Below are 16,080 nucleotides of genomic sequence, written 5' to 3' on the forward strand. Positions count from 1 at the left end.
TCTAATCACTACGCCCCTTCCCAAAGTGTGGCTACTCTCCTGACTTTTGATCACGCATGTTAGATTTGCCTGTTTTTTCCATCTGTCAAATAAGTGAAATTGCCCAGGCCCACCTTCTTTTACTCAGTGTTCTGTTTGTGAGATTCACTGATGGAGTTTCTGGCCCTTTGCCCCATGCCCCGATTGGGTCAGTTTTAAATCCTGTCATGTGGGAGCTTATTATAACCTGCCAATGCATTTGACTTTCAGCTGTTTTGAAGGCCAGGCATCATGGTCCCTACTCAGAGCTCCCTACTGTGTCTTAGAAGGACACTGGGACCTGTGGAGCACCTGTGTGTGTGGGTTCTGCGACCTCTGCCATGGCCCTTCTACAGCAGAAGGGACTGAGCCTGCTCCAGGACTCCCAGGACACACTGCTGACCTTTCCCGCTTCCCTGTGGGAAAATTCCGAAGGAAGAGATAAGATCAGTATAGTTAGGGCCTTGCAGGGGGCCCGCATGCCTGGGGAACAGGATAGAGGGAAATAGTTGAGACCTGGCTTAAGCCGAGTGCCCTCCCAACCCCACCCCCACCCCCCCACCCCCCCGCCCCTCGCCCCCGCCCTAAGGCTCTTTATCTGGAGTTTCTGTGACTTCTGCTCTAGTTTCTCTGCTGAAGGGGAGACCCTCCTGGAAACAGTGCCTAGCCAGGATCTCCAGGGGACTGGCAGCAAAGGCTCCCTACCTGAGAGAAACCTGAGCCCCTGCCCTGGGCTGGATTAGGTGTAGATTTCCACCTTTGTCTCCGCAGAGGGAAAATGTCACTTGCAAACCCTCCTCGGGAGGTGATACTGACTTGTTTACCTTCAGATAGCGGCTTGAGAGCCTGTTGACTTCTTAATCTTGGAGATCTGATCGCCCAGCAGTTGACAGCTCATACTTAGGAGGCTGAGAGAAAGGCCCAGAAAGGCCTCTGGGCTCTCTTGACAAACCCAAGCTGGAATCCCAGCCCCCTGTCCTTTCCTGGCCGAACAACCTCCCTTAACCCCTCCCAACCTTAATTTCCGGGTGTGCATGGTGGAGCTAGTAATACATCCCTCAGAGGGCAGTGGTGGGAAGGCATGGGAGGAGCCAGCTCAGCATTTAGCATCAAAGATCAGTAAGTGGTGGGGTGGGGGGAAGAGGGGAGTCTTAACTTTGAACCCAGTTGCTTGATTTTTAACCCTTTTCCTGGGCATTTTCCCATTCAGGTTCAGTTTTTTTTTTTTCCTTTGAACAGGAGAGAGGTATGAGAGCAAGAGGTGGAGCTTTGCTCTTTACTCCAAGGGTGCCTCTGATTGGTGTAGGATCTCGGGTTCCCTGGCAGCTTGATTCTCTGGTGGCTTCTTTCTTTCCAGTTCAGGGGCCTCTGGGAGGAGCTGGGCTGCTTCCAAAGGGCCGTCTTAGTATCCTCAGCAGAGACTGCAAAGTGGGATGCTGGCAAAGGTTCTGAAGGATAGAGCCTTTGCCACTCTGGAATCCTTACTCCCTACCCACTAAGGGCCCCCCATTCTACTCTATGACATTGTTCAACACTTCAGGTGCTTAAGGATGTCCATGTTGATGGCAGTATTATTCATAACAGCCAAGAGGTGGAAGCAACCCAAGTGTTCAGCAAGGGATGAAGGGATTAACAAAAGTGGTATATTCATACAATGGAATATTACTAAGTCCTAAAAAGGAGTGGAATTCTGACATAGGCAGATGGTATGTGGGTCAAGTTTGAGATTTGTTGTTGTTTAGTTGTTAAGTCAAGTCTGACTCTTTTGCAACCCCATAGACTGTAGCCAGCCAGGCTCCTCTGTCCTTGAGATTTCCTAGGCAAGAATACTGGAGTGGGTTGCCATTTCCTTCTCCAGGGGATCTTCCTGACCCAGGGATGGAACCCACATCTCCTCACTGGCAGGCAAATTCTTAACTACTCAGACATGAGGGAATCCGGAAGCTTGAAGACATAATGCTAAGTCTCAAAGCCACAAAGCTAAATAATTCCACTTACATGAGGAACCATGAGTAGTGAAATTCATAGAAACAGAAGGTAGAATGACAATTAATTACCAGGGGCTGGGGGGAGGGTGGGAGTGGAAGTTGTTTGAGTGATAAAACTGAAAATTCCACATCTCTGAAACATCCTCAATCTTTGACCAACGGGAGCAACTGCTCATCTTATTCAAATTGCTTTCTCATCTGTGGCTCTGGTTTTTTCCCACCTCATTCAAACTAATAACTGAGCAGAGGCTGTGCTAAACACATTTGCTATATAACTTCCCCAATGATCCCATGAGGTAAGTATTGCTGTTATTGAAATCAACACACTTTATTGTTCCTATCCTAAACAATACAGAGACAAAGCATGCTAACCGAGACCTGTGACTGTGCAAAATAATTTGACTCCTGGCTCCAGGAAATACTTGCCCAAGTCCATAAAGACCCAAATGAACCATGACTATGCAGTTCTATACCCAGCCCATGACCACTGAGCATAGCCGTGGGCCCAGCAGCCTCATATAAGCCCCTCCCTGAGGGGGGTAGGGTGCCCCAGGCACAGTCCCACCGTCTCTGTCTTCCATGTCTCTCCCGGGGTCTGAGATGGGGGTGCCACGTCTGCCTGGACGAAGAGAATGGGGCTGAGTGAGAGGGGCTGGGTTAGGATCGCCATGCTACCAATCCTGAGATTGGTCACTGAACCACGTGTATAAAGTGAAGCAGTTCTACTCAGTGCTCTGACTGACAGCGTTCTAGAAGATCAGAAAGAGAGCGCACAGGAAAGGCTTAGCAAACGGTCAAGTACCGCACAGATGAAGGGAGCTGATGTCAGCCTTACATTCCTACATTCTTTTCATTCACTTAAAAAATTTACAGACCATTAAATGCATCTTCATGGTGTAGTCATGTAGCTACTTTCACAGTCAAGATACAGAATGGGTGTAACACCTTAAAATATTTTCTCGGGTTTCTCTTTTGTAACCAACCCCTCTCCCCATTCCCAACTTCTGGCAATCGCTGGTCTGTCCTATTTCTTTAACTTTGCCTTTTCTTCAGTGTTACATAAATGGAATCGTGTAGTATGATTATATGTTACATAAATGGATGTTATGTGAATGGAAGCTCATATTATGTGTAGCCTTTAAAGTCTGGCTCCTTCCTCTTGTTGTTCAGTTGCTCAGATGTGTGCCACTCTTTCTGGCCCCATGGACTGCAGCACACCAGGCTTCCCTGTCCTTCACTATCTCCCAGAGTTTTCTCAAGTTCATGTCCATTGAGTCACTGATGCCATCCAACTATCTCATCCTCTGCTGTCCCCTTCTACTTAGCATCATGCATTTGAGATCCATCAAAGACATCATGAACAAATCCCCCCTTCCTTTTTATTATTGCATAGCCTTCGATAGTATGGATGTACCAGAGACTGGTACAGAATTTTAACCAGGTGGAAGACATTTGGGTTATTTCCATTTGGGGGTAATGGTGAATCAAGCTGCTATAAACATTTATGTTCAAGGTTTTATGTGGATGTAAGTTTTGCTTAACTTGGGTAAATGCCTAAGAGTAGAATGGATGGGTCACGTGGGTATATTTAACTTTATAAGAAACGGCCAAACTGTTTTACAAAGTGGCTGCACCATTGTGCTTTCCCCCCAGGACTGCATGAGAATTCCAGTTGCCCTGCATCCTTCCCAACACTTGGAATTGTCTGTTTATTTTCCTCCTTTCTTTTTTCTTCTGAGTCATTCTAATAGGTGTGCATGGCCTTACAGTTTACTCTTTAGGTAGTGTATACACCTGCCAATGCAGGAGACACAGGTTTGATCCTTGGCTCGGGGAGATTCCCTAGAGGAGGAAATGGCAACTCACTCCAGTATTTTTGCCTGGAAAATCCACAGATAGAGGAGCCCGGCGGGCTACAGTCCATGGGGTCAGAGTCAGACACAACTGAACAACTAAACGACAACAACAATCAGTTTCATAGGGCTGCCATACAGAATACGGCAGCGTTCAGTTCAGTTTAGTCGCTCAGTCGTGTCCGACTCTTTGCGACTCCATGGACTGCAGCACACCAGGCTTCCCTGTCCATCACCAACTCCTGGAGTTTACTCAAACTCATGTCCATTGAGTCGGTGATGCCATCCAACCCTCTCATCCTCTGTTGTCTCCTTCTCCTCCTGCCTTCAATCCTTCCCAGCATCAGGGTCTTTTCCAATGAATCAGTTCTTTGCATCAGGTGGCCAAAGTACTGGAGCTTCAGCTTCAGCATCAGTCCTTCCAATGAATATTCAGGACTGATTTCCTTTAGGATTGACTGGTTGGATCTCCTTGCAGCCCAAGGGACTCTCAAGAGTCTTCTCCAACTCCACAGTTCAAAAGCATCAATTCTTTGGAGTTCAGCTTTTGTTATGTCCAACTATCACATCCATACATGACTACTGGAAAAACCATAGCTTTGACTAGCTGGACTTTTGTTGGCAAAGTAATGTCTCTGCTTTTTAGTATATTGTCTGGGTTGGTCATAACTTTTCTTCCAAGGAGTAAGCATCTTTTAATTTCATGGCTGCAGTCACCATCTGCAGTGATTTTGGAGCCCCCCAAAATAAAGTCTGTCACGGTTCTCATTGTTTCCCCATCTATATGCCATGAAGTGATGGGACCAGACGCCGTGATCTTAGATTTCTCAATGTTGAGTTTTAAGCCAACTTTTTCACTTTCCTCTTTCACTTTCATCAAGAGGCTCTTTAGTTCCTCTTCACTTTCTGCCATAAGGGTGGTGTCATCTGCATATATGAAGTTATTGATATTTCTCTCAGAAATCTTGATTCCAGCCTGTGCTTCATCCAGCCCAGCATTTCTAATGATGTACTCTGCATATAAGTTAAATAAGAAGGGTGACAATATACAGCCTTGATGTACTCCTTTCCCAACTTGGAACCAGTCCGTTGTTCCATGTCCAGTTCTAACTGTTGCTTCCTGACCTGCATGCAGATTTCTCAGGAGGCAGGTCAGGCGGTCTGGCATTCCCATCTCTTGAAGAATTTTTCACAGGTTGTTGTGGTCCACATAGTCAAAGACTTTGATGTAGTCAATGAAGTAGAAGTAGATATTTTCCTGGAACTTTCTTGCTTTTTCAATAATAAAACGGACGTTGGCAATTTGATCACACTCATGACGCACACTCACAAGAGTATAAGTGACTTAAATAATAGAGATTTATTATCTCATGGGTCTGGAGGCTGGAAGTCTGAAATCAAGAAGTTTGTTTCTTCTGAGGCTTCTCTTGGCTTGCTCCTCTGTTTGTGCGCATTTCTGGTGTCTTTCCATGTATCCTTATTTCCTCTTCTCACAAGGACCCCATTCATCGGTTCAGTGTGTGTGTGTGTGTGTCTGTGTGTGCTCAGTAGTGTCTGACTCTTTACGACTCCACGGACTGTAGCCCTCCAGGCTCCTCTGCCCATGGGATTTTCCAGGTAAGAATACTGGATTGGGTTGCCATTCCCTTCTCCAGGGGATCTTCCTGATCCAGGGATCAAACCGGGGTCTCCTGCTTTGCAAATTCTTTGCAACTGAGTCACCTGGGAAATGGGCCCCTCTCAAACACCTCATTTTAATGTAATTGCTTCCTTTAAGATCTTATCTTGAAATACGATTCCATTCTAAAGTACTGGGATTAAGAATTCAATACATGGGGCACAATTCAGCCTGTGACGGGTGGTCTGGATAGGTCTCAGCCCAGGCACACAGAATTGGGATGCAAGTGGACTTGATGTGGGGAAGGTAGAGAAAACCCTTTAAGTCTGTATGGCTCAGGGTGGGATCAACCACTGTGCAACAAAATACTGGACGCATCCTTTCCTCGAACGTGTGGGAAAAGCACAGGTTGTAGAATCAAGCCCCAGTTCCAGTTCCAGCTCTGCTATTTCCTGGCCACGTGACCTTGAGGGGGTCGCCCCCTGTCTAAGCCACACTTTCATCATCTGTAACAGAAGGGAAATTGCGATCATCTCCCCACCTGGTGGCGAGGAGCCGAGAGGATAATTCATGTGTAGCAGTTCCACCAGCTGCGACGTGTGAGAACTACAACTTCCTTTATGACTTCTTTCTCATTCATTTTTGCTTCTCCTTAGCTGCACTGTAGGGAAACTTTTGGCATTTTCCCCTACCTCTTGGGGTTTGTGTTAAGGTCCAAGTCCTTAGTAAATGTCAGCAGCTGGATTTAAAGATTCTCGGTAAAATATTCTACCGGAGACTCGAATGTGCTTGTAGATTTGTATATGATTAGAAAACTGTCAAGTGCTGGAGAAAGTTAGCCACTGGGATTATTTGCCAAAGGTCTCAGATGTCTCCGTCTCCCTGCCTTTCTCCACTGGCTCCCAAGTGCTCCCTCTCCACCTGCATTTCTCAAGGAAAGGTGTGTATGTTCAATAAAGATGAGCGAGGCCCATCCCTGCTGTGCAGGAGTTAGCATGGACCAGGGGAGACAAGAGACGAGGCAGTAAGCAAATAACAAGATAGAAGAGGGTCTTCTCACCTCTGAGAAAGCCAAGTCAGGCAGTGAGCAATCTTAGAGGGGAGCGATTTGGGGTATTATTCCCAAAGCAGCAGGGACTTGAAAGAAGAGGGTCTACTTGAGCATCTTTGGACTGGGAGAGTATTCAAGGCAATGGAGGCAACCAGGCAAAGCTGGCGAGATGGGGAGGGCAGGGCACCGACAGGGAGCCTATGGCTGGGACACGGCAGGAAGAGAAGTGGTGGAGAGGAAGGCCAAGGAGGAAGCTGCTGGTGACCTTGGATGCCAGATGCAGGCAACTGGATCCATGTCCTTAGGCAACAGGACACTCAAAACAACTTTTAAATGGGAATTCTCCTTATCTAAACTGAGTTTCTGGATGATAACTCCAGCATCTAGATGGGAGGACTGAAAGGGAAATAGCTTTGGGCAGGTGGCCTAGGTGGAGTGGATGCCAAGAGATCTAAGAAGGGGCAAGGAGGAAGGTGGTCTGGTGGGGAAGGTAGGGATGGAGCAGGAGAGAAGGGACCTGGGGAAGCGGGAGGTGGGGCAGGTTGGCCCGGTGGGAGCGTGGGTGGAGAGAAAAGGGTGGAGTTTAGGAAGGTCTTTTGTCATGACATTAGCTTTCTATTGCTGTTGTCGCTGATGACCATCAACATGTTAGTCGCTCAGTTGTGTCCATCTCTTTGTGGCCCCATAGACTGTAGCCCATCAGGCTCCTCTGTCCATGGAATTCTCCAGGCAAGAATACTGGAGTGGGTAGCCATTCCCTTCTCCAGGGGATCTTCCTGATCCAGGGATCGAACCCAGGTCTCCCGCACTGCAGGCAATTCTCTACTTTCTGAGCTACCAGGGAAGCCCAATGACCATGAACATGGTGATTTAAAACAGCACAAATTTGTCTTGTAGTTCTGTAGGTTAGAAGTCCAACAGTCTTCCTAGGCTACAATCAAGGTGTTACAATAATCTGCTCTAGGGAAAAACTTATTTCCTTGTTTTTCCAACTTATAGAGGTTACCCACAATCCGTGGCTTATGGCTCTTTCATCCATCTTCAAAGTTTGCATCTCTCTAACCATTCAGCTCAAGGATTCATATGATTAGACCAGGCCCACCTGGATAATCTAGGCTAATCTCCTTATCTCAAGTCCTTAATTTAATCACATCTGCAAAGTCCCTTTTGCCTACCCTGTAAGGTGAGATAGTCACAGGTTCCAGGGATTAGGATGTAAATATCTTTGTGTGTGTGTGTGTGTGTGTGTGTGTGTGTGTGTGTGTGCATATGTGCTCAGTCACTCAGTCCTGTCCGACTCTTGGTGACCCCTTGAATAGTAGCCCACCAGGCTCCTCTGTCCATGGGATTCTCCAGGCAAGAATCCTGGAGTGGGTTGCCATGCCCTCTTCCAGGGGATCTTGCTGACCCAGGGATTGAGCCTGGGTCTCCTGCATTGGTAGGCCAATTCTTTACCACTTGAGCTGCCTGGGAATCCTTTTGGGGGTTGTTATTCTGCCCGCCACACTCATGGAACTACAGGACCTCCTCTCCCCTCCTCTCCTGCTGTGGATGCCTCCTTGCCGGTCCTTTGTCTTTTCCGAGTATCAGACTGAATTTTCGGAGGTGTCTGCACCTGTATCTCCAGCTCCTCCTCCTCTTAAGAAACTTACCTAAGAAACTGACATCTTCCAGTCCCCCCTCCTGGCCTCTTGCTCTCTTCCAGACCTCTCTGTCTTTGCCCCCATCTCCTGTGCCCCAGTTGGCAACTGGCCACAAACCCTGCTCCCTCCATGATTATCCCTCAGGTGTCCGGAAGGAAGCATGGGCTTTCTTCAAGGAGCTCTGGGGACAACAGTGAGGGGACCATCTCCCTGCTTCCCAGCTGGGGAGGGGAGAGAACTTCTGGGTCAACATCTCCTCTTCCTGCAGGGCAGGTCAGCAGTTTGCACTCTGAGTCCAGCCATTGTGGAAGGGAGCCCCACCCCCCCCAATCCCCATGTGTTTGCTGCTGCATCCCCCAGGCTTGGATGACTTAGCCTCAGCCCCAAAACTCTCATGCTGGTGAGGAGCTGATAACTAAGGAGAGAGGAGCTTCTGTCTGAGTATGCCACATGTGAGGATGTTTTATTTCTCAATGCTTCAGGAGCAAGAAATGTGGAATTAAAGCCAAAAGCTCAGCCCTGATCACTTCATCAGACCAACTGTACCCAGCGTTCCCTTACCTCTCACACCAGGGCCTGCCAGGGACGCACCTGATGCTCCTGCAGTCAGCTCAGCCCAAGGGGCAAAACAAAGAACACAGTGATTCTGCAAAGAAGGGATGCCTGGGGCATCTGGGCTCAGATTTCATTTGAATGGATGTGGGAGAAGCCATGGCACTTTCCCCGGGATTCCTACAAGTGCAGCATTGGCGACCATGAGGACTGGGGCTGGGGAGAAAGCCGCCTCTCCGGGGCCTCCTGCCACCTTGCTTCTCTCAGAGCCCGCAGCCCCAAGCAAACCAGGGCCTGCCACCACCCACAAGCCTGGCCATCCCCCTCCTCCCCGGTTCTGCTTACCCACCCCCGCCCCACCCCTGCATGCAGCTCAACAAACCTCCCCCAAACCCTTGTGGCCTTCTTGACCCAGGCTGGGCAAAGGGGACCCAGAGGAGGAAGATGGGACAGCCTCCTCTATGGCACAACCCAAGGGAGGAGGCAGGGTCATATGTGACTCAGCGCACTAAGGGCCAAGGTGGCAGGGGCACAGGGCTGTGTGAGAGCCATGCCCAGCCCAGCCTGGAGAGGGAGGCAATCAGGGGAGGCTTCCTGAAGGAGGAGAGTTCTGTGCAGAATGGGAGGTTGGCTAAGCAGAGGGAGTCCAGGATGCCGTAGGCAGAAGTAATGGCTGAAACGGATGGAATTTGAAGAGACCATTCTTCCCCAGATCTTACCCTCAGCCCACTCAAGCCTTTCTTAGTATCCATTGCTCTCCATAATATCTGTGATCATCCAGACTGTGTGTGTGCGTCTGTCTGATGAGAGAGAGAGATCTACCATCCCCTTTACCCTCTGCGTCACCGCAGAGTCATCCTCTGTGCTTCTCCATGAAAGCTCGTTGAGTGAATATAAATGGCCATGTTTGCAGCACAGCTGGCAAAGCCTCTCACTTTGTCTCTGGCCTGGGATCCTTGAGGCTCTGCCCCGCCCGGCTGTTTCAACTGTATTCAGGGCATCTGCCTCCAGCGGTCTTGGGATGACCGTGACTATTCTTGGTGGCGTTCTGGAGTTCCTAGTTGCCAAGGCACTGGCTGGCCCTTGGGAAGCCCCAGGACACAGTGAGAGAAGCTCACATATGAGAACCAGGTCCCGGGGGTGTCTCACCTTAGCTATGCAACTGCAGGCTGGTGCCCGGGAGGGCTCAGGGCTTCCATGACAGCTCACTTGCACTGCAGGCTGGTGCCCGGGAGGGCTCAGGGCTTCCATGACAGCTCACTTGCACTGCAGGCTGGTGCCCGGGAGGGCTCAGGGCTTCCATGACAGCTCACTTGCACTGCAGGCTGGTGCCCGGGAGGGCTCAGGGCTTCCATGACAGCTCACTTGCACTGCAGGCTGGTGCCCGGGAGGGCTCAGGGCTTCCATGACAGCTCACTTCACAGGATCGTGATCTGTCTCTCCTCCCCCGGACCAGCACAGTTTCTGAATCCTTGCTCAGTACCCTGCTTTGGAGTCACAGACTCTGGGCCTGGTGAGGCTGGCTGTGGGCCCCGAAGCCGCTTCTTCACTGGCCAGGAGCCTTTCTGTCTCCTTCCAGGCGCCCTCGTCCAGCGTTTCAGTGGCAGCTGCAGGGTTTACAAGCTATTTGCCGTCTGGCCTCTCCCCTCCAGGGTGGGGGATGAGCCCTGCCGTGTTGTGGTCAGAGCTACTTTGTGGGAAGTTCTCGGCTACCTCCCACTTTGCTACTAAGCATCTTCATAAAGAGGCTTCCCTGGTGGCTCAGATGGTAAAGAATCTGCCTGCAATGCAGGAGACCCAGGTTCAACCCCTGGATCAGAAAGATCCCTTGGATAAGGGAATGGCTACCCACTCCAGTATTCTTGCCTGAAGAATCCCACAGACAGAGCCTGGCAGGCTGCCAGCTGAGGAGCTGCTGAGTCCTGCAGGAGAGCCTGCAGCTGGTGGTGCCCAAGGAGGCAGTGGGGTGTGGTGGTTAGACATGCACTCTTGGAATCAGGCAGCCCTGGGTTCATATCCCAGCACTGCCCTTCCAAATTATGAGCCTTTGGGCATGTCAGCTTCTCAGAGCCTTGGTTTCCCATCTGTAAAACTGGGAAAATAACGGTGCTCACCCTGTCCCCCTGCCTCACCCACCCCGAATTGTAAGAACTGCATGGGGTTCGCCCTGAGCGCAGTCTAACTTATGTCGGGGAGCAAAAAATATGTTCTTTAAAGGACCATGAGATTAGACCAAAGCCACCATTCAAGTGCCAGGAGCAAAGAGCACTCAGGACAGGCCATCTTCTGGGTCGGGACACATGGCTGTCCTTACGGCTTTGCTCGGGACTCAGGAAGGTGGAAGCAACAGACCAGAGGAGACGTGAGTGGAGCCATGGGAGGGGCGAGGGGTGCAAAGGTGGGGTGCAGGCCCCCAAGGCTTCTGGGGAGAGAAAGGGGAGGACACCCACGCCAGAGCCGGCAGACACCTCGGTGCACACTCAGTGTGGAGGAAGGGCCGGGCTGGGGGTCTCTGTCCGGCGTGGGGCACCCCTGGCATTGAGCCCAGCAACAGTGCAGAGCAGAGGCAGGAGGACGTCTTACCTGACTCAATGCCAAGGTCACGGCAAAGCTGGTGCAGGGAAAAAGTAAGGAACCACTTCCAGAGCCAAATTCATATCGCAAGCGCTGGGAGCCTGTGTTCCTGCATTTGGGGTCCCTGGGGGTGGGGAGGGGAGTTGAGATGGAGCAGAGATAGGGAGGTCCTGTGTTTGTCATCTAGGCGGGGAGCTGAGGGCACAAGGGCTTTAACGCAGGACAGCAGGACAATATGGGAGCCAGAGGGCAGTGCCGCCACCCGCTCTGGGCTCTGGGGGAGTGAGCGAGCTCTCCTACTCCAGCCCAGGAAGCGAGTCTGAGGGGGCACGGGGAGCCCTGGGCTGTCAAGCCAAGAGTCAGGTGGTGCAGACACGGGTGTGAATAAATCTGCTTACCCCGTGTGTCCCCTCCCTGCCTGAGGCCCCCAGCCTTGGGGGTGGACTGCCCTATTCTTTCCTCTCTGCTGGGATTTCTTTGGAGGGACCCTGCCATCCAGCCTTGACCAGATGGCCAAGTAAGAACAGGGGTGCTTGAGGGTGAGGGAGACAAGGAAGCTTCAGTCCTCAGGGTCCTGGGCTAAAGTCCCGGGGTTGAGGGGCACCTACACAAGCCCCTGGGGGCTCAGGATTGTGGGGCTTGAGCTGGCTGGGCTCAGGGGTCTCACATCAAGTGTTGCCAACCCGCTTCCACCACAGACACACACACAGCGAAATAGAGCCTCGTGATGACAGAGAAGGCAGAGATGAGGTTCTTTCTGGAAGCTGGGGAGCTTTGAGGACAAGACAGCATCTGCCTGCTCCTGTTTCGGGTCACTGCTGAAATGCCACCTCCTCAGGAAGGCCTTGCTGAAGGCCCAGTCTTCTCTATCACCGAGTGCTGTCGGCTTCTTCCAAGACACGGATCACCATTTGTAATCACACATTTGTTGAGTCATTTGTTGTCTAGAACAGCAGCTCTGTGAAAGGGCCAGGCAGGCTCATTCTCGCTGTATCCCCAGATGCACCACCAGAGAGCACAGAGATGCTATTGTGTCCGACTCTTTGTGACCCCATGGACTGCAGCAAGCCAGGTTTCTCTGTCCATCACCAACTCCTGGAACTTACTCAAACTCATGTCTATTGAGTCGGTGATGCCATCCAACCATCTCAGCCTCTGTTGCCCCTTTCTCCTCCTGACTTCAATCTTTCCTAGCATCAGGGTCTTTTCCAATGAGTCAGTTCTTCACATCATGTAGCCAAAGTATTGGAGTTTCAGCATCAGTCCTTCCAATGAACATTCAGGATTGATTTCCTTTAGGATTGGCTAGTTTGATCTCGTTGCAGTCCAAGGGACTCTTAAGAGTCTTCTCCAACACCACAGTTCAAAAGCTTCAGTTCTTCAGTGCTCAGCCTTCTTTATGGTCTAACTCTCACATACATCAGGGGGTACTTAATGTCCCCTCAGTGGTTTTGCATTTGCTACCAGCAGAGCAACCCCCCTCCCCACCCCCTGCTGCTATGAAGCTGCCACAGCAAGTCCCTGAAGATGCTCTGAAAGCTGAAAGCTGTTCATTTTAAGTGAACCACCAGCTCCTCCAAGAAAGCCCGCCAGGGCAGAGGAGCCCTCCCACCCTTGTTCCCCGTCCTCCCTGTGTGATGTCAAAGTGGGTCCTGGGCCCGCCCCTCCTAAAGTCCCAAGAATGATGATGCACCAGGGAAAGGGGAAGAAAGGGGAGAGACAGTGGAGATGTTGGGGCAGCCAGGGGATGCTGAATCCCCTCAGGCTGTGCCCCTTCCAGATTTACAATGCGACTTCCCCTGGGGGCAGCAGCTCCGCCTCTGTCGGGAATCCTGGGGACACACGTCACTGTTTCGCCTAGCGGCCCTTCTCAGCTACAATGGGTCACAGCTGCTTTTGTAGCTTGAAATAGCCAAAACCTTGGCGTGTTCCAGGTAGAATGCCAAGAAGCCCGGGTCTTTACCCAGTCCTCCTTGTCCTTCACTGGCCACTGGCACATCCACCTCTGTTGAACCTCCCGGGCTAGCCTGCAGCCGCAAGCTCTGAATCACAGGCCCCCCATGGCCTCACCCGCCTCGTCTCTCCCGCCCCTCCACTGAAAATACAAACCTTCTGTGTTTAGTGCAGGCCCATCAGTGAGTGTAACAGGCAGACAGAAAACCATCTCTGTGGGTGGCTTCAGGGCTGTGTGGCTGCCAGAGCCCAGGCAGAGGGGCAGGCTGCTGCCACGCTCTGTTCTGGAACATTCGCTGAGCACCTACCCTCTGAGTCTGTCTTCTGGGTGGGCTTTGAGCATGCCGTCTATTCCACTGGTTCCTCCCCGCAGTCCTGAGGGGTAGGCTCTGCTGCCCTCACTGAGCGATGAGCAAACAGAGGTGTTTGAGTTTTCTGATGCTGCCCTTTGTAAAGGGGCCAGCGCCAGGATCTAAATGTGAATTTCAACCTTGGATCCAGAAAGTTCTCATTGATGTCAGCGGGGTACATCATCTAATAAGGGGACAGAACCTTCTTAGCCAGGACTGATCTGGAGAAGGTCACTGTCAGGACACCACCCGTGAGGCTTGGTCAGGTCTTGACCCACCCATGTAACGCCTGGCATCTGGAGCATGCTGCCATCCCTGGGCTAAGGTAGATGTCCACCCTCAGGCTCACGTGTGGTTCCCTTGCTTCTGCCTGGCCCAGATACCTCTATCTGGCAACTCCACCATCCCTGTTTCCCCTACCGTGCTCACACTTACTCCTGCCAATATATTTCATCTCCTGCTCCTTCTCCTCCAGGCGCCTTGCTGAGCACACAGGTGTTTCTGGACCCTTTTTCGAGTCTGGTTTTTCTGCAAGTCGAGTCTAGATCTTTGGCACCAATGGCGGCTGCCTCAGGCCCCCTCGGAGGTGGTGAGTACAAAGTGCAGGTGTTCCTGCCTCAGGAAAGTGTCTGCTGGGCCACCAGAGGTCTGATGCTATCAAACTACCTCAGAGCCAAGGAATGTGAGTCTTAATAGGCTCCCTGGCTGATTGATGCTGGTGGTCTCTGCACTCCCTCGGAGAAGCTCTGAATAACACCGATGCAAGCTTTCAAAATGGCTTAACACTGGAGAAGAGAAGATGCTTTGAAAAAGGAGGTGGAACAAATCACTTAGAGACATGGTGGAGGTGGGTGGGGTACGAGGTATGCTTGGAATTAACCCATGTAGAGTTCCCATGCGTCATTTTAGCTATTCATCTCCTTTGGACCCCATCACAGCCCTGAAAGATAAACGTGATTAGCGCTTTTCACAAAGGAGGGAAGTTGAGGTTCTCGGAGGCTTAGAAACATACCCCAGGCTTCACGGGCTGTCAGTAAAGACCCAGACTTTGAAGCCATGTCCGGCTGACTCTTAAAGACTTCTTTGCAAATATTGTCCTGCCAAAGACTGAGCTGCTACCAGATAACTTCATCCAGGGCAAGGCACTGAGTCAGTGTTCAAAGCATACTTGGTAAATGAGCAAAGAATGAGTGAGCAAGTGAGAGAATAAAATGGCTTCAGGATTATGGAAGGGAGCCCAGAGATTCCCTTTATGACCTCAACACCCAAGCCTCTCCTCCCATAGTTTCTGTAATCTGAAAGGTGACCCGGCTAAGTTTGCCCAGTTGATAAGGCCCTGCAACTCACCTGCACCTTTTATCTGCAACCCAAATACAAACAGGAAGCAGGGGCTGAGATAAAGGCAGGGGAAGGCAATGCCTGGAATCCTCATAAGCCTGGAATGAACCATTTAGGTTCATGTCCCAAATATCTACTGAGCACCTCCCAAGTGCCAAGCTCTGTGCACAGTCCTGAGGACGGAGCAGGAAACCAGACAGTCCCTGCCCTTGTATGGCTTGAAATCTACTGGGAATCTCATCTTTAGGAGGTTGTTACAAATGAGATGAACATATAGAAAGGGAGAAGAATGAAGCCAGGCAGTTACAGCCACCCTCCTGGAGACTTGCCTTTAAGTTGGGACCTCAGAGGTGAGAAGAAAGGAGCCAGGAGTCAGTGATGGGATCCCTTCACGGTGCAACCACCTTAGGGCAAAAGGTGCTTGTTCTGGGTTTTCCTGCCTTTCCACAGGCCACTATCCATTGCTCTCTGTGCCTGCTCCCCACCTCTTTCTGGGCTCTGCCTGCAGGAGACATACCCAGCTCCGCCTTCCCCTTCCTGGTCAGCTGGGGTGTGTTGAAGCCTCCTTGTACTAGCCGGCTGCTGCTGCTGCTCCTGCATTGCTTTAGTCATGTCCGACTCTGTGCGACCCCATAGACAGCAGCCCACCAGGCTTCCTGTCCCTGGGGTTGCCATTTCCTTCTCCAATGCATGAAAGTGAAAAGTGAAAGTGAAGTCGCTCAGTCGTGTCCGACTCCTAGCGACCCCATGGACTTGCAGCCTACCAGGCTCCTCCGTCCATGGGATTTTCTAGGCAAAAGTACTGGAGTGGGGTGCCATTGCCTTCTCCAACTAGCCAGATAGTGAGGCTTAAATTTTGGGGATTTTTGCAATCTGGCTAAATAAAAGTCATATTAAAATTTAGGTTATATGTACAACTTAATATATTATAGTCAAAGGTAGTGGACACAAAGAGCTCATTGTGTGTGCTCAGTCATTCAGTCATGTATGACTCTTCATGACCCCATGGACTGTAGCCTGATGGGCTGCTCTGTCCATGGAATTTTCCAGGCAAGCATACTGGAGTGGTTACCACTTGCTACTCCAGGGGATCTTCCCTATCCAGAGATCAAACCCCGGTCTCCTGTGTCTCTTGCATTGAC

This window comes from Bos javanicus, chromosome 26, assembly GCF_032452875.1.
Source record: "Bos javanicus breed banteng chromosome 26, ARS-OSU_banteng_1.0, whole genome shotgun sequence".
In the NCBI taxonomy this organism is placed as follows: domain Eukaryota; kingdom Metazoa; phylum Chordata; class Mammalia; order Artiodactyla; family Bovidae; genus Bos; species Bos javanicus.